This window comes from Columba livia, chromosome 13 (assembly GCF_036013475.1).
Source record: "Columba livia isolate bColLiv1 breed racing homer chromosome 13, bColLiv1.pat.W.v2, whole genome shotgun sequence".
Taxonomy (NCBI): domain Eukaryota; kingdom Metazoa; phylum Chordata; class Aves; order Columbiformes; family Columbidae; genus Columba; species Columba livia.
In genome coordinates this window covers 6,894,612-6,918,674 of record NC_088614.1, presented here as the reverse complement: position 1 = coordinate 6,918,674, position 24,063 = coordinate 6,894,612, and the positions used below count along the sequence as shown (strand labels likewise).

At 39.9% G+C, this 24,063-nt stretch overlaps 1 protein-coding gene across 12 annotated transcripts in view; it reads left to right on the top strand.

Annotated features, from left to right (window-relative positions):
* The window catches only part of BANP (BTG3 associated nuclear protein), a 131,621-nt gene that overhangs the window by 76,050 nt on the left and 31,508 nt on the right, over positions 1–24,063 (top strand). For 2 of the 12 annotated variants that reach the window (XR_010465913.1, XR_010465912.1), the window contains exon 12: positions 13–23,589. The exons of the other annotated variants lie outside the window; for them this stretch is intronic. The gene's annotated coding sequence lies outside the window, so the exon portion shown is untranslated. The remainder of the gene's footprint in view (positions 1–12; positions 23,590–24,063) is intronic. 12 annotated transcript variants of the gene reach the window in all.

The window sequence follows — 24,063 nt, the reverse complement described above, 5'->3', positions numbered from 1 at the left end:
TTATTTTCTCAGCGAAAGCTCGAAGAAACAAGGAGGAAATTTCAAGTGCGAGAAACATGTCAAGTGTGGGACGTGGGGACAGAGACACATTCACCACCCGAGTCCTCGTGCGTGTGTGTGTGTGTGTGTGTGTGTGTGTGCACGTGTGTGCAAGCACCACGAGCCCAACTCTGCTCCAGCTGCTGGAGCCGATCGAAAAGGCTTTTCCTTAGTTCAGCACATCTGCTTTGAATAACCTGCACAGAGAAACAAACAGGATCGTTACAAGAAAAACAACAAATTAAAAAGCCGATATAGTACAGCTGGAACTTTAAATCTGCTCGGATGGTTTTGGAAAATAAAACCAAATTATTATTTCTAACTGATGCTTCTTCATTAATAGGTTGTACTGAGGTCTTGCAGCTCCGCTCTGTTTTTAGGAGGAAAAATGAAGAGAATAGATTTGAAACAAAATGTGCTGTATGGAAATGTAATGTAGAAGCACAGTGTATTTAAGGATAAAGTCAGATTTCTTAAAATACTTAAATGAGCATTTTAATTAAGATTTTTCTTTTCCTCGAAGATGGTCCTTTGTGCACATACACCGTTCCATTTGGCATTCTCTAGGAGAGGTGTTTGCACCTTGACTGTTCCTCAAACTACATCAAACCCACTCACCATACTTTTTAGTTCTAAAAACGTAGTTTGCTAGAGAAAGCAGCGTTTTAGCAGATTAATATTGAGACATTTAATTTTTCAGCAGCTGAGTGGATTAAAACTCACAAATATATATGGATTAAAAAAAAAAAGCTTAAGGAATACTCCTACTATTTAGGTGATCAATAACATGCAGAATGTCTCTAGAAAAATTAATATATAAGAAAAACAGTTTATTGCAAATAACACAAATATGTTCCCATGTTAGGTGTAGTTTAAATGCAGAATTTAAAATGCATTTGTAGAAGGTTTGCACCTTTTTTGTGGTTGTAAAGCAGGATAAGATGCTGTCCAGGGGGATCACAACTCAGGTCCAGCATCCTTGTCACCCTCGGTGTGAGATTCCCCAGGCGAATCTGTACGAATCTTTTACTCCAAGTTATTATATTTGACAATAGAACAACAAAATTCTTCTACTCCAATATGAGGAGACACAACTTGGGGAAAATAGCATCTTTTAGTGGTAGTCAACAGAACAGAAAATAGGAAAAAACCCAAACAACACAGAAGGGGAACTGCTGCTTCAGAGATATTGATGGGAAAATGCATTCTCTGTAGTTCCTGAGCGCAAAACTAATTCTGATATTTAATTGAAAATTCTCAGTGTTTTTTACTACTTAATGTATCCACTTCCAGGGAGCGTGATGAGGTTTAGAAGCTCATTGAAAGTCAAGAGGTCCTGCTCTATATGACGAACATTTCTGAAAAGCCCCCGTGTCGCAGATTCGGGGATTCTGGATCATTCGCTTAAAAATTCAAATGCAGTTTTGGTGGCACGAGCGTTTCTCTCCATGTTTGTCCCGCTGGTCTCTCCACCTTTCAGCTGCCTCGAAGAGTCTGAAAGCGAATGCACTTTTTTAGAACAACAAGAATATGTGCTGGTTCTTTGTGTCTCATTGTGCTTCTGTCCTTGTTAATTATGTACAGTTTCAGAAATGAGTTATTGGCTGATTACCTTCACTAATCAGCACAGAAAGCTGTAGCCAATATTGAAAGCCACCATCACCTGAAAGTAGTTTCAACTTTAATTTTTATGGTTTTAAATTTCAAAAGGTGTATTCTATTTTCTTTGTTTTCTTTAAAGAACGGGAAGCCTGAATATTTCGCTAGCACGTTATTTTTAAGTTTCTCTGACTTAACTAGTGATTAATAGCTTTTAAAAATTCTTTTTAGATTTAAGGTAAAGAAAAAAGACAGGAGTCTTTGTTTTTTATTTTGATAAGACTTCCAGTGCATTAACCTGACCACATCCAGTAATTTTGGTCACTTTTTTTAATTGCTTGAAAATGTTTTTCAACACTTTCCTTCAACTAAGTTTTGTTTAAAAGGGGGTGGGAGGGATGTCCCAGGCAAATTGTGAGCAGTGCACCCAACAATACCTAATTGCTGCTATTCATACAAGTCTTCTCCTTCACCTTGTGGAGATTTAAGTGGTTTTTCTTTCCATTGTGCTGTCCCCATCTTCTTATTTATGGCACATGCTGCTGGGAAGCCAGTAAAAGAATCTTTAGTACCTGAGAGTCAGTGGCATCACATCCCTGAAGATTTTATTGGGTCATAAGTTTAATTTGCCAACTGGCTGCATTTAGTTTTATTGTTTTGCTGTTTTGTGCCAGAAGATAATGCTTGATTTTTATGGAGAAACCCAACCACGTCCAGGTTTGGTACATCACTGAGAGCAGGATCCTGAGCTGCGTCAGCAGGAAACTCCTTTTTTCCAGCAGCACGGCCCATTCTCAAGTGTAGGAATTGTTACACCTGCCATCAGCACTTAAACATTTCCCACATGTTTATTCCTGTATTTTCCATTCCGAGACATAGTGGGTGTACATTGGCACCCCCTTGAAGTAGTTTAGTCCTTTTGAAATTGGATGTTATGTCATTGATCATAATAAATGTTAATACATCCCCGTTTTCAGAGCGCTTAGCAGGGACTCCTAGAACCTCCACCTCTTTTGCAAGTGTTGTTTAATTTGGTGTGAAATGGGTGAACGAGCAGACAAGACAAAACGAGGCCTTGCCCTGAAAATGTGCGGAAAATGTCCAGTTTTGCTTTTTTAGGAGTTTTTGTTTGGTTGTATCGGGTAGTAACGGCAGCATTTCCCAGCCTTTTCAATACTGAACTAAAATCAGCTATTTAATGCCAGCTGCTAGGAAATAAATAACAGCTTGGGTGAATTTTCTTTATGAAATTTCCAACTATTGAAAAGAGTCTTTCATGGGCTGGTTGCTGATCCTGAGTGCTGGGTTAACCTGGTTTCTTTTAACCAGCCTTGAGTAGGGACTGATTAAAAGACTCTTTGCAAAATTAGCAAATATTTTTGCATTTTCTTCTCTCACCTTCATGAAATCAAAGGCAGCACCTTTGTGTGAGCGACTCTCACACAGTCGTGCCCTTAATGTGCAAATGAATTGATCTGGTGTGTGGGGAAGTTTTCATCTCCGTGTAACAGGGGGTGGAATGACAACTTTATGGTTCTTGTGAGATAGATGTATTCAGATTTTACATGTGGGAAGGGAACAAGGAAGAAAGAAACAGGCTGGACTAAGATTCTCAGGCATGGAAGAAAGGAAATTACTACTTTGGAGATGAAGCAAGTATTGAGTTGGTTTAATGTGCTTAAGGTTTGGTGTGTGGATATTTCGATGTTGTAGTCTAGCAAAGGTTGTTAATTGTTGTTATATCAGGTGCTGAACTGCAGATTAAAAGGTGAGTTTAGAAAAAGCCTCTGCCCTGTACCCTCTGCAGTTCACCAGCGCCCATCGCGTGCAGAGGCCTGGGCTGAGCCTTAGAAAGCCAAGTTTTGTTTTACTATTTGGTAAAAGAATGAGCATCCTTGGTCCATAGGGCTTCTCAAAAAATGCTCAGCTGTCTTTTAAATTCCTCATCAGCCACTTTATTTGCTGCCATTTGCTCTGATTTTTATGTGAAGTCCTTGGCCTCGTGGGCAGTTGTTGTGGTGATGCCTTAGTCTGGCAGTGATAACACTTCGTCTCATCCAGGTTCTCAGTTTAGCACCCGAGAGATAACACCTAGAAAAGTTTACAGTTGCCTTTCTAAGAACTTTTCCCCCATTTTAATTATCATTAATTACCATATATCAACAGCCATGCCATGTTCTGTCTTCTTTTTTGGTCTTTTCTAACCTGGACCCAGCCTACCTTTATAAGCTGAAAAAAAAATCCCTGCAGAAGGCAAAGTAAACAAAGTCTCTGGCAGCAAAATCTCTATTTATAGCATTTCCTCGGTCACTTCAGCTTTTGGCGAAGTGTGACAATAAAGAAATAGCTCCCCGTTCATAAGCGCAGGTTGCAATTTGCCCCCGTTTTCATGCTGCGTTTCAGTGACGCAGGTAAAGATTTGTTTTGGGAGCAAACAGTAAATTCCAGCAGGTCCTTGGCTGTAAGCACATAATATAATGTCTGTGCTTTAAACGTATTTTTCCCCAGCGCTTCTTAAGATTTAGACATTATGTCACACAACTATTTTAGTCTCTGTTCACAAGTCCCAGTCCCAGGACAATATCTCCTCGCACCGTTACCTTTCTCACATCACAGATTTTGTTGTTTTTCTTTGGCTCGCTGATCTAAAGCAGTAAAATGTACGGAGATACGTTAAAATCAGCCATTATTTTAATACTGATACGTATTAGGATTTTTTTTTTCCCCAATTATTTGTTTCTATTTGTAAAAACGTTCCGACTGGTGGAAAGAATTAATAAAGGTGATTTGTGAAGCTCTTATAGGTACTTTGATTCAGTGATCTGTGTGTGGTTGTAAAACGAGCCTGGTTAATGGAGCTTTTGGAAAAGGATCATATTTTCTGTCATCTTTTTTTCTATTTTTCTTCTAAGAGGGCGGGTTGTTCCATTAAAATTCCATTCAAGCAGACAGGAGCATTTATAATGCTCCAAAGAATATGTTCTCTATTTGGAGTATATTATGTTCTTTATTCACCCAAATCTTGTTTTAATATTGCTGTAAACTTAATAATAAGAGATGAGATATGAAGTGATAATCTTTTAAATATAAGGAAAAATAATTTTCTCCACCTTCATAGAAGGCATAGGTCTGAGCTGTCTCTTATTAGAGATTTTGGTAATAAAAATCTCCGCTTGTAGAATAGCAGCCATCACAAAGCTATCTTGCTGTGCTAATCTAGAGAAATCATTTCTTTTTGTTTTGTTTATTTTTTTTTAGTGCTCTTCATTTATGATTTTTTCTCATCATGTGATATGAGCTCTGTCTTTATGCTGCGGATCTGCCCTCATCCCATCCCCGTTCCGCTTGATATGCTCTGAGTTCCCCGCTCGGTTATTTTCAATATCAGGGACTTGCGTGTGTTCAGAAATCACTGCCCCGCATCCCAAATTCCAACCCAAGAAGGATTTTTTTGGGGGTGGTTGGTACAATTAGGTTGTCAGTGCCCGTGATGGGTTGATACTGGGTATGTTCTAATTGGAATACTCTTGGCTGGATCCCAGCCCCCCTCGCAGCCGCAGCCCCTGGTGATCACTGAGCTGCTCAACGAGGGGAGATCTCGTTTCATCCTGACGAAAAACAAAATGAGTGTGTGCGTGTGTACGTGTTGTCAGGTCACCGAACGGCGAGGATAAAGTTCAGGCCATTAACATAATTAATCTCTCCAGTATGTGCAGCGCAGCGGTAAATCTTGCTGACTTAAATCTGTTTCCAGATTTCCGTATTGTCTGCCTGGGTTAAATGAAATGATCAATGGCGTTTTGTGATATTTCATTTTTGCGCCCGATTTAGGTGTCTGGAGATGGGAAATGTCTCCCCTTTTTTGTCTCCTCTCCACTAAAACAATGACTTTTTCCCTTTTAAAAACTAAACCACAGGGGCTTGATTGCACATGGAGAACCAGCTTATCTTTTTAGAAGAAAACCTGTGTGATTTACACAGGGTTTTAACAATATAGTGTTAAACGTGGTGAGGTTTGACCAGCTGATTGACTTTTCTGTCTGTGGTCCATGTATTTAATCTTTTCCATAGTTTTAATATATTTTCAGTCTAATTTTCCAGAATCCTTAAAATATTTCAAACTAGCTGAGTGAATAGCTAATAAATTGGAAAAGGACAATCAAAGAGCTGAATTTTGTGATTTGTATGCTGACTTGGAACAAGCCGTAAACGGTGCCATATAGTTCACTGGATTTTTTAATAGTTAACATGTTTCTATTTCAAGCACATCTATTACAAAAACTAAAAGATGACCGCGTTGTTTGTGTTAGACACTGAAATCCCACATCAGCAGCACTGTTTTCAGTTCTGATCTCAGATGCCTTTTTAATCAGCTGAGATTTATTTACCGTGAGTAACGTTGGGAAAGTACGGCTAGAAAATCAGCCACTGTGTCTTACCTCAGCCTTCTTTAGTGTTCTGTGAACAAAATTCTTCTTTGTAGAATAAGTACTTTAAATTATAAACTTGCTTCATTGTATTTGCTCCAATCTGCTGGGGTTAATTATCATATACTGGCCCCAGCAGTACATGAATATTCTTTTTCTTTATGGAAACTCTGGGCTCTGACCATGGTTGAGCTATGAATGAATCTGTTTTATAAATCACTTAATTTTTTTTTTTTACAACTATTTTTATTCCTGAAATATGTCGTTCCGTGCTTCTGGAATGTTGCTAAATATTTGTGTTAAACAGCAATACAGAGTTCACCGGGAGGAAGTGTTAGAATTCAGTTATTTACCATGTTAGTGTGAATTTTTGTAGGTAACTGTTTTGCTATACGTGGATCATAATGACTCTGAAAATGAGGTATCAGTGGTGACACAAAAGTATGGTCTTCAAATCTTACCCTTAGTTTGCCTGTGGCTTCCAAGACTCTCTCTGTGTTACTTCTGAGTTGGTTCTACAGCATTGACTCCAAAACTGAGAAATTTCCTGGGTTTCTGAGGGTTGCAGAAATTACTGTAAAAAATACTGATCAGTACTTTTAAATTCCAGAACTGTGCTGTGAGATTTTTGATTGTTGAGTTTTTCTTTTTTGCACGTGGCAGGTATTTCAGCATTTCACATAAATAACAGCAGGAAGACAAACAGTGTTCAGGACAGGACATCTGTGCTGTCAGCAGGAAGGTCGGGTGGTAGAAATGGGTTTTAAGCATAGAGAAAAGAGACCGTGTCCCGGAGTTGCTCGCAGATTTGCCAAAAGTCAACAGAATTTTTGTCGGTGCTGCTCACCCTGTGTGTATTTTGCACAGCCCTGTACTAACGGGTTGCGTTTTGGTGTGAGTCCAGTTTGTAAATCTCATAAAGGAACAACTGTTCTGTGTATCTGTGCACTAACAGGACGCTGATCTTCAGAGGTGTGTGGTAAAATACCAGATTATTTTACTCTTTGGTGGGTATTTTTTCATTATTGATGATGGTGTGTCCTGCTCTATCTGAAACCTGAAGAAATGAGAGATTGGGAAATCATCTGCTTTTAATGAAACAAAGTATGACTTAGATTTGCATAATGGGAACGGAACTGTCAAAGCCATTTGTCACTGGCCTAATTATTTTGCAAGTGGTGCTAACAGTTCTGTCATTCTTTGGAGTCCACTCGGTTCGACGCTGAATTCTTAACAAGAGTAAAAAGTCACTCATGAGTTTCATAAGTACATTGTGTGACCATTTATGTAGGTAGAGACTTAAAAGCCCCAGAAAGGAGGAGCAGATGCACCCTGTTCCATGGAGATGTTCCAGATTAAGGTGGTTTTAATTTGCGTTCATGTACTTTATCTGGAGTAGGTAAATGGTAGCTGAGGAAATCCATGATTCTGAATAATTGACCTGGAAGCAGGTAGATAACATTTTTCAGGTGGCACTTTCTCCGGTTCTTTTAGAAAATACCATTATACAGTAGCATTTTATAGGTATATCAGTTGCAAATGTCTTCATTAGAAATGTAGATCATGTGCTTTGAACAATGCAAGTCTTGGTTTAGCAATATCTGTAACTTTCTGGAGTTAGTTTAGTGAAGATATACAGACTCTTTAGTTTCCCATATACTGAATAGTGTATTTTTTGTTATGGAGGGAGGAAGAAGGAATGTATTTGGAGACTGCTGTCAAACTTGATTTTTAATTTTTTAAAAAATGTGTCATAGACCTTTAGAAGAGTAGAATTTATTCTCTGGTTGTGTAGATGGCTTAATGGGAAACGAATGACACACGAAGAACATCTGAAGTCAGAATCGGACCCTCTTTTTCTATGAACATAACTATTTTTTCTTTTTTAATGGTAACACATTTAAAGCTTGTAAGGCTTCTAGAAACCCGGGTTAAATACCGCTGCATTTTAAACGTCCTTCTCACTGCACAGTCATCCCGCATCACTCGTTTTTCTGCAAAGCTCTGCTGCAAACTTGCAGCGAAGCTCGCGGAGTCGGAGGAGTAAAAGAATTCCTAGAATGTTGCAAAAGAGTTGACGGAAGGGACAGTGTTGGTGCTGTTGATGTGGCTGCCAGCAGCAGCACCGCCAGCGCCTTAATGCGACTCTCTGCTTTCCTGCAGCGTTTTCGACGTGCGATCGCGCGATGCCGAGCCCTCCAAAGCGGGAGCTTTCTCAGCTTTGCTCCAGGCTGATGGTTTTAGCAGAGTTTTAATTTTATTTCCCGTTCTGTTACATCAGAGCAAGCCAAATGCTTTCATAAGTATTTATTGCGTGTTTTATAATTTGTCTCCTGCCTGAAAGACTAAGCTTCTACTTTCAGCCTCCATCTAACATCTATATAAATTATAAAATTATAGCAGTGCAATCCTACTCCTCAGACTTTGTCAGTACTGGCTGAAAGAGATTTTGACTCCCCATTGTTTCTCTCCTTAAGTGATTGAAATTTCCAGGCAAATCTATAGTTTTTCCTCTTCAGGATTTCCTGGGATGAAAAATTTCTCATCCTTTTAACTGTGGGCTGGTGCATAATTGTAAAAAAGGGAAGCATAGTTCATAAAGAAAATCAATGCTAGTTAAATTATCCCCTTAAAGTGAATAGTATCTTTTTCAGTAAGTTCTGCTCATACCCAGAAAACACACCAGAGAAGCCGGTGTGTTCTGTAATGGCACATGGTGTCCAGCACCTCTTGTTCTGAGCAAGAAAAGAACTTGAAAGTCACAGACTTCAGGCATTGTGGTGAATTGGTTTGGTTTTTATTAGTCAGACCTTGATGTCAGTACAACAAATGACATTTATTTTGATTTTTTTTTTTTTGCCGAATTCATACAAATGCCATATTAATTCCAAATGTCGAATTTGTTGAGAATTGCGTTTTTCCATTTCAAGTAAAACGTTTTATTAAGATGATAAATTGATTTGTCATCTGTTTGCGTTTTTTACTGTAATTATTATTAAAACAGGAATTGGTGTGAAAGGTTTGAATGAAACAAGAATCCGTGCTTTTTGCAACCCAAGTGAGTGCAAAAATGAAAAGCTGAAAAATCCCCAGGCTTCCTCTTCCCTGGTTTGGAAAGTTCTTTCTCTATTTGCTTCAGTGAGAAAAACTGCAATATAATAAGCAGTAAAAATAGGGAATTATGGGACAAAAACACAGAAAAACATTTAATTTTGGGGTATTCAAGCCAAAATATGTCAAAATTAAGTGTTTTTGTGAAGGGAAAAATACAAGACAAAATTGTTTCCAGTGTTAAAAAATGATCCAGTCTGGTTTAGAATCATCTTATGAAAGAGTATGAACTTGCTGAGCGATAATAACACCGATAGCTGCCCCCGTGGGGCTGTGATGTATTTAGTTTTATGGCCCATTATGTTTTATGGTCCATATGACATTATCTGCGCTGTTTTTCATCGCATGGCGCTGGAGGGAACGATTCCTGCCAGGCTGTAGCAGCAGCAAGAGCTCGTGTTCAAAAGGAGTTATTTCTGTTGAATTTTACAAACAGACGTGGTCCTTATTCCTGGGAAATGAAGAATAGGTGCGTATGCAGGTTCTCTCAAGCGTGTAGCCCATGTGGCTCAGTTGTAGGTGCCATGGAATTTGAATTAAAACAAACCAAACCAGCCAAACAAAAAACCCAGAAAAACCCCCAAACAAACAAAACAAACAGATAAAATCCCTCCAAAACCAACCAAAACCCAACCCATAAAACAAGAACCAGAAGACAGCAGCAGCGACTTCTCAGTGGTGACCGTGCTCGATGCATTGAGCTTGTGATGCGTTCTTAGCAAAGATTGCTTTAGAATTCCACTTTTTCCTTCCCGTCTGTGATTGTGATGGACAGCGCAAAGATTTAAGTCTGTAGCTGGGAGAATTGTTTTGAGAATAACTACTTTAAAAAGGAAAATATTTGGAGGAACAGTTGCCATATGCCTCTCTCAGGGAAGCCTGTTATTGAACTAGTGTTGGGGATGATGGTGTCATAGCCAGCTCGGTAGTTACAAAATACACATTTAAAATGATTTTCCCTGACCGATCAATGCTGAGAGGAATTGAAAGACCAGTTTAAAGGCATAATTAGGCAGCTGTGTGCTTTCACAGAAAGACTGTATGTGCTGGAAAGGAAATCTACTGTCGAAGGAAAATATTTGGTTTCAGTGAACAAAGTTTTACAATCTAATAATAAAAAAAAAGAGCTCTAGGGCAAGGTTAAGAGCAGAGCGGTGTTCTGGGGCATCCCAAGACATTTGATTTCCTCACCGCTGATGATTCTGGCCGGGATGGTTTTGCAAACACAAACCACGTGTTGTTATGAAACTGTCACCTCGAGTGTGAATGTGTCAGAGTTGAGACCAGCCCGTAGTCAAGATCAAGGAAAACTCTGCTCCCTCCATTAGAAAAACTGCAGGAAATAAGTAACACTTAAAAATAAATATATGTATTAGTATGAGAGAATTTGGCTGCATGAATTGCACCGGTGTCGTCTGTGTAGCGAAGGAGTTTGTTGTCATGTAGACGCTTGTGGCGCTGGTGGGTTTCGTTTGATACTAGACGTGGCCAGCGCCTCAGTTACTGAGACCTTTGGCTGTTAAATATTTCCTACATCTTCACATGTGTCAGTGGACATGAGGTAACTTTTCTCTAAAATCTTGGTTTTAAATTATGCCAGAGATGTAACGTGTCTTTTAAGTTACAACGTCCCATTGTAACCTCAAAAATAGGGGAGTTGAACAGAACCCAAGGAAACGGAGGACCCAGATGCCTGTACAGGTGAGGCTGGATTAGGTGCATCCCCTTAAAATAAGCATAAACCTTATTTTTATATTTTGAAAGCAGTGTTGATAGGTAGCAGGGAAACTTTGGTTTTGAAAGTACGGGCTTGACAGAAGCCAGTTCTCTGACTTGCACAGATTTTGCACAGACCTCTCTGGTACTAGAATATTGTATTGCATGTGAGTTATAAATTTATTGCTTTAGAATTATTTTGACTCTGGATTTTTTTTTTCCTTGTGGAAAAATAGGCACGGATCTTCTGAGGACTGCATAGTACTATCTTAAGAATTAGCTTCAATAAAACCCTTCATTTTTGTGCAGTTCTTTGAAGCCTTTTTGGGCTGCTTTCTTTAGGTCAAAAAGTCAACTTTCTCTGCTCTCCTACATTTTTATTTACAATAGTCATCCATATGTCTAATCAGGGGCTGGTTTCTCCCTCAGGATAGTCTTTGGCATCTTTTTTCTTTAGTTGCTCCAGGAAAAGTTTGGCTCCTTAAGAATCTTCTTATTTTGGCTGTGCTTTGGTTTCCCTTGGTCTCTGTTCCCACAGCCCCATCAAACGCCGCCTCCCCGGCTCCTTTTTGCTGAAATTCATGAACGTACCTTGCTGGTTCCTTTGAAGTACCCTCATGCCACTTTTGCAGAGCTGGTTTCAAAGACTGAAACGGCTTTTCTTAAATTCAGAGGGATTTGGGTAACTCGGTCCCTGAGGCTCCTTAGCGGCCGCCAGGTAAAACCTGAGCAGCTCCGTCACTGTCGGGTTCCAGCTCCTTCATCCCAGTGCGGGCAGGAGCACAAAGGTTCTGGCCCAACGCCATTCGTGTGATCCCAAATTATGACTTCATGTAAAAATCACAGCGTTTCGGTCTGAGTAGTAATTTCTCATTTTCTGCTTGATGGTTTGATGTTGCTGTGTTAGCGCCGTTTAAGTTGAGTCGCTTGAGGCTGCTTTCCCCATCGATATAGTCTTCTTCATTCTAAATCAGTCCTGTCAATGTTATATAGTCAATCCTTCCCCCCTGTACTTCCTTGGAAGCAACAAGACCACAAATGTGCACATACAGTCTTTCAGAAAATCTCATGTGATTCCATGTGGTACGAAGCAGGAAAAGAAAATAGAAGATATCCTCACTGGGAGAATGGAGGATGTAAAACACACATCAAGTTGAAGTTTGCCCGGTGTACAGGAAAGTTTAAACAAGAATGGACTGAGTACAGCAAAAAGAAATAGAGTTGGTTTTCACTCACTTGAGACACCCAACAATTTTCTTTCAACTCTGAAAGGGGAAGGTAACTGTGAAATCGGGTGGAAGAAATTGGAACGGTGCTGCATTCCAGTCAGGTCTGAAACACAAGGCAGAGGTGTGTTTTTACCTTCTAAGAGAGAAGGCACTAAAAGTGGTTGAAATCATAGAAAATCCTGCAAGTAATCAAAGTCTCAAGAACTATTTTTTTCAAATTGGAATGATTTTTGAATTGCTTCTGTGATAAGAGATTAGATCATTGTAGCAACCTGCTGGAAGAGCCTCTGAAGCAAAATACTTTTCAAAGCAGTAGAATTTGTCAATTGGTTTGTGGTAAAAACTGTGGATATGGCTCTGCTGCTGTGGCCATGAGGAAGAACACAAAATACTACAGGACAAGAGACCTGCAGCCACAAACCACAGGGATCATAGAGCTGGAGTCCAGCAGAAATGTGTTAAATCATTTATTTTGTTTAATCCAGCAGTTTTTCCTCCTCACAAGGACAACAGGGCCATAAGAAGAGCCCATAAAAAGCATCATTATATTTTTATTTGCATTTTGATCTTTTTGAAAGAGTCCGTTTGCTCAGATAATCATTTGAGTTCAGTTCAACACCAGAGATGCTCTGTCGAAAATTATAGCATGGTTTTGATAGCAGAGAGCAGCGATGGCCAATGGACAGCCCAGGGGGACAATTTGGCCTGCCAGAAGTATTTATTCACTGCGTGCATGGTCGTTGCAGCAGTCTCGTCTGTATTTATATGCTCGAAAAAATCTCTTTTGAGTCTCAGCAGCACTGTCGCTATATTTGGATATGTACTCAGCTGGGAGGAAAGGCGATAAATATTATAACACGCTGGAGTTAGTCTGACTTGTGGTCAGCAGAGCTTGTGTACTGGAAAGGGCCCCATGGAGAAGGAGATGATGTGTGGCTTGAAGCGAAGATGTTTGGGTTGTGGGTCAGCTTGTGCGCTGGGAGAGGAGCAGGAGCGGAAAAGGGGGATGTCTGGAGGTGGGGGACAGAAGGGCAAGCGAGGGCAGGGGGGAGGAACAAAGGACATGGCTCTGCCGGGGTTGTGTTGGGTGGGATGGGTCCAGGGCTGGTACGTGTGGGAGGAGAGGAGCTGGATTTGGGTGTCCAGAGTAGTGGATTTAGAAGAAGTTGTATAGCTGAGTTTAAAGTTTGAAAAAGACACGAGAAAGAAATCTCCATGTAGAGTGTCAAATCCTTGTGGTGTCTGTAACACGTTTGGAGAAGCACAAGATTGTGGAGAAAGGTCCCAGTAATGGTGTGGCTGTTCCTGCTGTGCTGTCCTGATGGACTAGGAGGAGATGCACGAGAGATTCCTATGTGAGAAATTGTCTGAATCAGCAGCCAAAGGATGCTGATGGGTAAAGAAAACTTACGGGCTTGATTGCAAATCCACAAATTCTGCACCCTGACCCCCCAACCCCAAAACAACCAAACCATAGGAAGCCCCAGAACTGTGACAGTACTGAAATAACTTAAGTTTTCTGCCTTTGTACTCTTCTTTTCTCTCTGTGTGATCAGAACCAAAGCTCAAGAAGTGGTATGTGTGGTTGCTAAAAAAATAACTATGCACTGGTACAGTCAAAAAGAGGAGGAAGCTTTGGCTTTAACAACAGCTGTATGAAAAGTTGTTGTCATTTGTCTTTGAGAGACCAACTGACCATCAGCCACCAAATGGTATTGCCAGATGGGTGATATCCCACTAGAATGTATAAAGGTTGCTCCTTTGACTGCATATACAATTAGCCAATGAAACACAAAACTATTAGACGTTTTCTGTTTGCAGACATTGTTTCTCGAGCTTTTGCCAAAAAGCACAGTGGAACAAAGACCAGAGTTAAATTTAGTACATGTCAACCTGATCAAAACCAACTATGCACAAACAAAGACTGTCCAGATTCAGACACAATGTGGCCTGTACTTGCCAGAGCTACCAGAGAGGATGGGATCTTGCAGAAAGTACTTAAAATTACAACTATTACAGCAGGAGGCTCGAGGCAGCAAATCTCCAGTGTCAGCGTGTGAATTCAGGAGGCCTGGTAATGACTAGAGGAGTTTTTATTTAAAAGTAGCAAACTAGTGTTTTCATTGTTTTGTTCAAAAAAAGCGTTTAAAGAGATACACTATGCCTGTTAAGTCTTTTTTATTTGTTTTAATCTAGAAGTTCATGTTACCCTCAGATGTGTTAAAACCCTTGCACACCAGCCTGAAATCGCAGAATAGCAGCAATGAAGCATTGAGTGTCACCTCTTGACATTTTGTTCAAGGGGAGAATGAAAACAAGAGTGTCTACACTGCATAGAAAGTGATGTCTGAAAGACTTGGACTGGAAAGATCTCGTAAGACTAATAGATTATAACAGCTTTGGTTTTGTGTTATGAAGATGACACCGTGTGGGTCTGTGGTGGGAAGGGACGGTTACACGGAGCAGGGATGTCTCGTGAGCTTATCCCATGGTTGTGGGTGAGAGTCACGATACACAGTAGAAGAAGACAGATGCACAAATTCCAAGAGATAATAAAAGCGATTTTACCAGAAAATATTTCAAACAAACTGGGGCTGTAGGATGAGACCATGAATGCCACCTTGGCGGTACCTTGAGAGAGCCCAGAAGGCTCAAGCTCTGGCAGAGAGAGTGTTTTCCTAACTAAACAATAAATAGCATAACCACAAGGTTGACTATAAATATTTCACGTTAAGTTAATGGTGCTCTTTAAACCTCCTAATGTGTTTCTGAGTTCTGACTTGGAACGGGGGGAATGTGATCTTTGGGACTGGGACTTGTAACAGCCGAGCTTCCCTGGGCTGGGCCCTGGGCAAGGCCTTGTCAAACGCTTTGGCCAGTTGGCCGGGCCGGCAGAGCCAACTGTGCTCAGCAAGTGTTTCAGCAAAGCCACCACACGAGCCCAGATTGTTCCAGCTCCTTAAATTTTCCCCTCGAGCTGATCTTTTAATTTAGGAGAAATAAACTCTTCCAGCTGCATGCAATGTCCTGTGTTGTCTTGTCACCTTTCCCTTTGAGTGCTGCCTGTCTGTATCTCATCAGAAGGAGAAAATTGTGATCACGGGGTCCTCACAGCTTTTCTTCCTTCTGAAGAGATAGATATGTCGATAAGCGTTTTCACTCACGTTGTGTCAATTAATACTATGAGGTTGTTCTCAGGGTAACTTCAGACAGCCTTTATCTTTTACATCTTCATGGTAGTGTTTGTGTATCAATGTTTACAGGGAATCGTCTTCACAACCGTCCGTGTATTATCTCTCAAGCAGATTTTATTCATTAAGCCTCTTTCAACCACAGAACTGATCAGAATATGAAGTATTTCACAACAGAGTAAACAAAGGCAAGTTTGCGGTCACAAGTATCCGACATGTTCTCCCCCAGAGGCTGGGAACCACTGGTTTCACGTTCTTGTCGTTGCTGCGGCTTTTAATTTCCATTGCTTGCAGGCTCATTGGAGCAGGCAGGGTGAGGATGGAAGATACCATAAATTTCTCAGCATTTAAACTTGGGGAGTGTGAATCATTTCTTTCTTGGAATAACTTTAATAGAAAACTGGAATCCAACCTGATGAGAAAAACGTGCAAAACCTTTTATTCCTTTTTTTTTTTTTTTCTTGTTTGAATGTTTTTTTTTCCGACTATTTTTATCGTGAACGCTTTGAGAAACCTAAGAAACTTCGAGTTGTAACACTTACACAATTCGAGTGCCGTAAAGAAGTGTTTTGTTAGGAGTTTTTTGTAAGGAGTGGTAGAGTTCCAGCCAATTAGAAAAGAAAATTATTTGTGTCTGGGATAGTTTGCATTAGATTTTAAACAATTTCTGCAGATTATGGAAGGTTGGAAATTGGTTGGATTTCCTTCTGAAGAGATGTTATGTTTTTTCTAATATATTTTACAGCAACATCAGATGTCAAAAGCGTAAGAGAGCTTATATCTCACAGGAGTTTACCGATGTGTTCAGTAATTCCCTGGTTTTACAAGAAGCAGTGGATTATATTCACTTGAACCTTACTCAGTTACTATGTCATTCTTTGGATGTTTTATCTTGATGATTTCAAAATACTGAACAAGTGAAAAACATCACCAGCTCTGTGAAGATCAGTTTAGTGACTCCCATTCCTAAAAGAAATATTGACATACTTTGTTGTTTTAGGCCTTGAATTTATGGTTCTTGGGGACGTAGTCCATTCCTTCACGTCATATAATCTTCTGAGTGCTGAACAGAAAGCCAAAAGTGCTACTTCTCAAATTCTGTGCTAAGTGTAACTGTAGAAAAAAGTAACTTTACTTATGGGCATGAAGAAGTACAGCCACTAATAGAGTTTACGAAATATGTGAGGTTATTACTGCATTACAAATCTTCTTAATATGTAGTATTCTATTGCCATAAGAACCGAGACTGTCCAAAAGCTTTACATACAAAACATGAAAAGTGCGGTTCCTGTTAACCTGAACTCTTTGCGTAGCTGGAGATGGAAAATTTCCCCTCCTGGTCCCTCTTTGTTGTGTGTGAAAAGGAGATAACAAAGAGGGACCTTGGGTCTGGCTTAATGATTCTGCAATTCTAGTCAAATTATTACTGTGTTCTTAACACATCTTGAATTCATTTCGGCAGGTGGGATTCTCTCTAAGAAGTTGAAGGAATTTGCCACAGAACCTCTCATTTCTAAAAACTTGAAATGGTCACGTTTCTGAGTGTAAATGACCCTCACGCTGCTCCACCCCAAACCTCTGCATACGTGTCAGTTGGAAAACTTCTGTATTTAGCCATTGAGGAAGTAGCTTTTAAAAACTTTTGAAAAGGAATTTATTTTTCGATAAGTATGTTCTTCTAGGTAAATTAAGATGTTTACAGGGCCAAGCTCTAGTTGTTACAACATCTTTGACTTCTGTAGGTGCTCTGCTTCTTATTTAAGCTCCTTTAAGATCTTTAGCAATTAAGCTATACTGATAAAGCTATGTGTTCTTATCTTGTCTCCTCTTTTAGCTTAGAGGAAATAATTTGTGCGTTATATCAGGGAAAAGAGCTAGAAAGTGTGAAATCTGATCCCCGTTCTGCCTTTTGGTGACCTATAGGAAATTGGTTCAGCACATCATTTCAGTTTTCTTGTCTGTGTGATAGGTAAATTCTAGTCTCATCCATCTTCCAAGCTGTTCTGCAGCTCTTTAAGTATTTAAAAAGATACCAAACCTTTTAATAAAGCAGATTTGTATCATTTTTATTGAAGTAAAAATTAGGTTATCTGGAGTTTACAATAACTGTGAATTTCAGATTAACTGTGAAAACTTTCTGTTGAAATCAGTGTATCCCACTTGCTTGGAAAGATTTTTCTATTCCATTATTCATTACAGGGGCCTTAAAATTATACTCCAGTGACAAAGCCTCTATTTATTTTTAGACGATCGGCATCCACTTCTGGCTGACCTAGAATGTTTCTTTGATGACAATGTCTGTGATCCAGCTGGGTTTGCTGAATGGTTGAATAAACAAAGACAGATAGTAAAATGTGGGAAAGAAAAGGCTATTTTTATGATATTAGGAGAATCTGTCCAGCCAACTCCAGGCCTGGTTCTAAATGTCATATCTGTAACCGTACACTCCAGCTAAGTACCCTTGTGGTCTCCATAATATCTCTGGAATTTTATCATTGGATTTCAAGGTTATGAGAAGGCTGAGAGCAAAACATTGAGAATGAAGGTGATTCGCAAAAAAAGGCAATTGGTTCGTTATCCGGCCGCTTCCTTCCTGAAGTATGTAGGTTAAATACATGGAACTAAGAGGATAAATATAAGCTTGTTGGGTTTTTTCTCCTTTTTTTAATTTTTTTTTTTTTCCTTTTCCCTTACCATTTTTGCATTGTTTCATTTGCTGACCACTTATGTTTTATTGCAAAAGCTTCCAAATCAGCTTATTTTTTTGGATGCTAATGCTGCCTGTAGGCAAAGAGCTCCAGGTAGCAGAATAAACACAGGTCTCTCGTTTTGACTAAAATCAAAAGGGTATTTCACTACACAGCATCATGATCTGAATTTCTCTCTCTAGTTCAAAAAGAAGAGACTAAAAAAGTTATTGGTTACCATGCAAGAAGGTGTCAGAGGGCAAAATTTGGCCACAGTTCACTTTAGGGAAAGTTTATCTGTAATGTGAGAACTAAGACCAAGTGGTGAATAACTTTCTTGTGCATATTTAAATTAAGTTTCTAACTTACAAATCTAACTTCAGTTTCTGTATTACAAATAATAGAGAGTAATGAAAAGAACATCCTGCTATTCGAGTTCTGACAACTCAGTTGTCAGTTTTAGCTTTGCACTAATTGCAGCTCACAACTCACATCCTCACTGGAGAAAGAGACCCGGCGAGTCCCGGCATCCTATGGGCTGTAGTAGCGGTTTGGGCCAATGAAAACCTTTATTTCCACTGTAAAAGCAATGACACAGCTCAAGACTTCCAGCTTGAGTATTGTCAAAATATTTTAACAGCAAAAAATGGTTGGTTTCACAATTTTTGTTTAGTGGTCGTTGCATGTCTGAAAAAGAAACCATTTTTAGTATGTGTAAAATAACCAGATGTGCTCCAGCTTTTAACTACGGCCGCTGTCCTATCAGCAGAGGGTTTATTTCTACCACATGGAACTATTAGAGCACCCGACAAACGCTCTGCAGGAACGTTCTGCAATCACAATCTGCGTGTTTGTCTTGGGTTGGGAGCTTTAAAGGATTTATTTAGAAGCCTTTGTGTTTATCTGCTTCCAGAATGTAAAAAATGATCTTTTCACATATAATATGCTAAGCTTGATGGCTTCCGTGTAATTTTCCATGGTTCATACTTTCTGCAGTAATAAATAAAATGTAATAAGAATAAATTATAAATATTTATAAGACTATTTTTGTCTTTTATTAGGTTCTTATGACTTAGAATTTAATATCCCAGCCAAAGCTTCGGTCGGAGCTCTTCTCTCTAACAATGACTGCTCAGAACTTTATAGTTGACGACTGATGTAGTTGACTGCAAAAAACCTGCCCTGTATGAGTGCCAAGGAAAGCATCCGGTGAGACAGACCAAACAAACCAGCAAACCTTAGACATGCACCACGGGGTTAGGGACTTCAGATGACCCAGGCACATTCCAGTTCCATCCTTGTGCCCCTGGCTCTATTAGTCACTCTTATGGACCTGGTTGTGTGCCAAGTGTGCCAGATATTTCTTTTAATATTAAAAGAATTTTTAAAAAGCATTCTTAGCGTTCTAGAAGAGTTGCTTTTTATAAACGTGTTACTTTCTATGCGTAAATTTGTATCACAAATAATGTAGATTATTTACCAAATCTTTTCTGAAAGTTTTTCTTGTGAAATCTGGACTTAACTTATATGGAAAAGAATGTGGTTGATGGTGCGAGGAAAGAAATAAACAAAGTCTTCTTTTAGTTTCTGAAAAATATTTAGTCCCTCTTGTTTCGTGCCCAGGCTCAAAACTGAAATATTTCCTTAATTTGGCTTATGTTGATGTACAACAGTTTTGTTTTTCATTTCCCTTGTAAAACATGTTGTTCCCAGTGTCATGAAAATCCAGCCATATGTACGTTCCTCTGTGGTTGTTCGTATGCCCGGGCTGGGAGTTGTATTTTATATCAGTTCTGCCATTTCAGGGCTCGAAGGGCAACGTCTGCTTCTTTTCACCTCTCCTGTGTAGATGTAGCTTACCAAGATTTTCCTGCAGTTTGCATCACTTTTTGATTTAGTTACTTTTATATAGCAGGACAATGAAATCAGGGTTTTTTAGTTGCCACTGACAACCTCTAAGATTCTTTTAAAGGTGGAAGAAAAATTTCTTGTGCTCACAACAGCTTCCCGGTTTTCTCCTGGATTCAGATTATTGAACATGAAAAAGCCAAGCAATAGATACAAGGCTGCAGGTACCTTTTCTCATCTGGAGAGAGCCTGGTGTCCCAGGACAGCCTGCAGCTGCAGATATTCCACTTGCCAAACCTGCGGTGATGAGATGTTGGGCGAGCAAATCTCTCTCTTGAGCAGGTTGAGGATGCCAATTTCAAACCCAGATGCCAAGGACAACCCCAAAAGACCCTGAGAAGCCCAAGAGCTCTTAGGTGGCTTGACTTGGTGCGGTTCTTCAACATTGAACAAGGAAACTCTGCTCAATGAGATAAAGGACCAAGCATGCTCAAGAGGTAGATTTGCTTTTCCTTCTACCTGCATAGTCGTCATCTTCTTGTTAAATATAGGCAAGTTTTCAGTAAGAGCAGCAAAGCATTGAGTCAGGAACGTGTCTACAAGACTGCAAACCCCCTCCCACACTTTCATCCACCCCTTGGAAGTTCAAGAGGACCAGTGGTGTTGTGCTCTAGTGACTCATCCTTGACCATAAAATGATGGTAGGGCAGAGTAAAGCAACTAGGACTTTGCAACAGGCTACAGAAGTGATGGGTTTACACTGTGCGAACCTGGTTGGCCATGGTTGCTGGAAGTGCCAAAATTCCAATGTTTAGAAGCGTTTCCCAATCAATCCTGCTGTCAGCAGCGTTTGTTAGTGCCAGGGGATGTAACGTGTTTGCTGTCTCTTCATTGGTGAATGTCTTCTGGTAATGTTTACATCATTGCATGGGTCCTTGAGTTACTTCTCAGTTGTTTCTCAAGGCAAAACCAAGTTTGGCCCAAGGGGGGCACTTGGATACAAGCTGCACTTTCACTGTGTGCTGCCACTTGGGATTGTGTTGGCCTTGGATCTTAGTAACAGTTATAACGATGAAGCTGGATTCTAAAACACGAGGGCAATTCAGTGCCGGTGTCTGCTCCAAGAGTGCTCGCATCCCTCAGCAGCGTGGCCTTGGTGGCTGTCCCAATACAAACCCAAGATGCAGAACGTGCGGCTGTGCAGGTTAAGAAATATGCAGATATTTTTACCTTCCCTCTTTCCTCCCCACAATGAACTGGGGGAAACAGGAGCTGCTCTGCACACCCCAGAGCTGTCAGAGTTCCAAGATGTTCTGCAGGAGCAGAGTATGGAGAGTTCACATTTGTCCTCTTGACTTTAATTGAAGGTATTTGGTCATTGCAGCTTTTCTCTTGAACAAGTTAACTTCAGACCCACAAGACTGGATTAATTAGGTAGTAAGCACATGATTTTATGCCAGTGGTTTAACGAAAATAACAACCAAGCCTTTTGTTAAGGGATGCAGGCAGCTCATTTTCTTATGGGCAAATTATTCCCTGATGAGGAGGAGGAGCTGTTTTGCTCCTCTTATGAGGTTGATTTGCTCTATGTGTTCACTGCATGGGCAGTCCAGCTCCTTGCGTTGAGCTTTTCCAGCAAATAATGCATGTTGTGAACCTCCTGGGCGAGGTGTCCAGCCCTAGAGCTGCCCCGCTCTGCTTGGTGACCCAGGACACCTTTGGGTGACTCTTGGCCAGGGTTTGTTTGGTCTTGTGAAGTCATTTAGTGACTTTCTAAAGTAGTCTCTTAATTAACAGTGGGCTTTTCTGTCAACTCAAAGCATCTGCATTGCTGAAAGCTCATCACGTGTAAGGCTGTATGCAATAAATTAGAGCTAGGATTTATTGTATTTTTTTAAAGTACCAAGAACTGAAGTCCCAGTGTCACTCCTGTTGACAGCACTTGCACCACGACTGCAGAGAAAGAACTTACCTTGCAATAATTAGGTTAATTTGGGGTATGTTCTGTTGTGTGTATTCCATAGCCTGGTCTGTTCAGAAGCTGCTCTGCCTGGGGATGTGGTAGATGATGGAATTATCACCAGTTGGTGCACAGAACAGTCCTGTGTTTCAGAAACATCCTGGAAAAACATATCACCGGTGTTTAGAACATAATTAAATACAAAAATCTAAGAAAAAGTTAATTTTTGCATGTTGGCCACTCATCATGTCGGGGAAAAAAATATCTTACAGCCTGTATGGAAAAAGGGAGCACTTGGTAATTCCTTTACAAAAACTGATTTTTGCAAAGCTTTAACATATTCCTGCCAAAGAAGAGAACAGGTTGGATGCTTTACTTTTGTTAAGAAATGGTAGAATAACAAATGTTTTTCTGATCCCTTAAGTAATTTACTCCCTTGGCAACATTCTTCGTTGATAACATAATTAGTTTTTATTTTGAAGAATGATCCAGAAACTGGCTAGAGGATAACGGATTAAAGGATATATTGCGAAAATACCCTACTGAATATATGCTTTATGTTAGTATTTTCCTATTTATTAATATCCTGTATAAAAAATATTTAAACCCGTATGGGTGGAAGGATTTTGCTGTCTTGGTAAAATACATGGGCTTACATAAAAATACTCTCTAATTTACTACCACTGTTAGTCCTGTTACGTCCAGGCTGAAGGATTCTAAAAAAGAAATTTATTTTCTTGATGTCAAACAGATGTGTAAAAAAAAAAAGAAAGTTTTTATTTTCTTCAGATTTTACTGATAGAGGGGAAATTTTGTTTTTTCATGGGCTGCCTTGGTGATTTTCTCTGATATTGATGTTTGTGGAAGATGCAGACTAAGGCGTTTTGAAAAAGTGTGATTTGGATGCTTGTGTAAAAATTCGTGATATATAGGAAGAATGAGACAAGGAGTTTTTATAAATCAAAAATGAAAGTTTTCTCAAGTTTTTTCTATTTTAGAGAGTGATTAGAAAGTCCCATTTTCTCCTCTACCTGTTTGCCAAGCAGAGCCCCATGAACTCACGGAAAGCCGGAGTGTATAACGTGGTTTGCTTTGAGCTGCGTTTCCAGCTGCATCTGCTTTCTTTCAGTTGACAAAAATTTAACTCCGCTCAGCAAAGGAGTAAGAAATATGTATTTGGAACGTACATCCTGAAAATTGTAGCTAGCAGATAGTGAATTGCCATGAAGAGGGTGCTCACGTTTCAGGAGGAATGTTAAAGATGAGCTATTTTAGAGCGAGGAATCCTTCCCTACACTTAGTGTAGATTCTGCATCACACCCTGAGATAGTGAAGAGCGTGAAATTGGTAAGAACTTACATACTTTTCTGCTATTTAATAATTATCTTTGAGTCTCTTAGTTTTCCCGGTTGTTTTTTGTTGAGGGTGCAATAAGTTCACGTCAGGCTGTGAGATTTATATTCACGGTTTTTAATAATGTTTCAGTACTGAACAAAATTAATAAGTATTATTATTAGTCACTTCAGCTGTCATCACACGTCCGTTTGCTGAAGGAATACTGTGCTCCGTAGTATCAGTTTCAGTTGTTCTGTCACGTATAAATGTAACTTTAAGTTGCAGCGCTTTGATGTGTTTTTCAATTCTGCGATCGAGTCTTTCATTTCAAAAACATTTTCCTGCCGCTAAGATTCAGCTTGGGATTTTTCTTAATTTGCAACAGCAGCGAAGAAAAGAAGTTGACTGTATTGGGAGCCTTTCCTATCATTTCAAGTGTGACTTTGTGTAAGTAATATTCCACTTTTTGAATCCAAATGCCTGTTTTCCCCTCTGTACTCTTGCTTCCCCATCCCACCCCACTGTGCTCAGGTGTTTCCGACGCTGTTTGCGTAGCAAGAACTTGAGCGACGTGTCGGCGTCGCAGCGTGAGCCGCCAAGATGTATTTCAGCGTGTGTCGTGCCATTCGGCACGGGTTAAGTGGAATTTTGATAACCAGGCCTGATGGTATCATATACATAAAACAAACGTGCTACACGAGCTGAAATAACTGTCAGTTTGCAGTTGGAAACTAATTGAAATGCTGCAAAAAAAGAGCAAAGCTGGAGAGCGGCTCGTGGCACTGAACTCAAGCAGTACAGCGCAGGGAGATATTTTTATTCCGTCAAATAGAGCCCTATTGTGTCTGTTGTCTTAGTGATCTTTAAACTTTCCAACCCCTCTTCCACATGAAAGAACATTCTAGGTCGCCGATATATTTT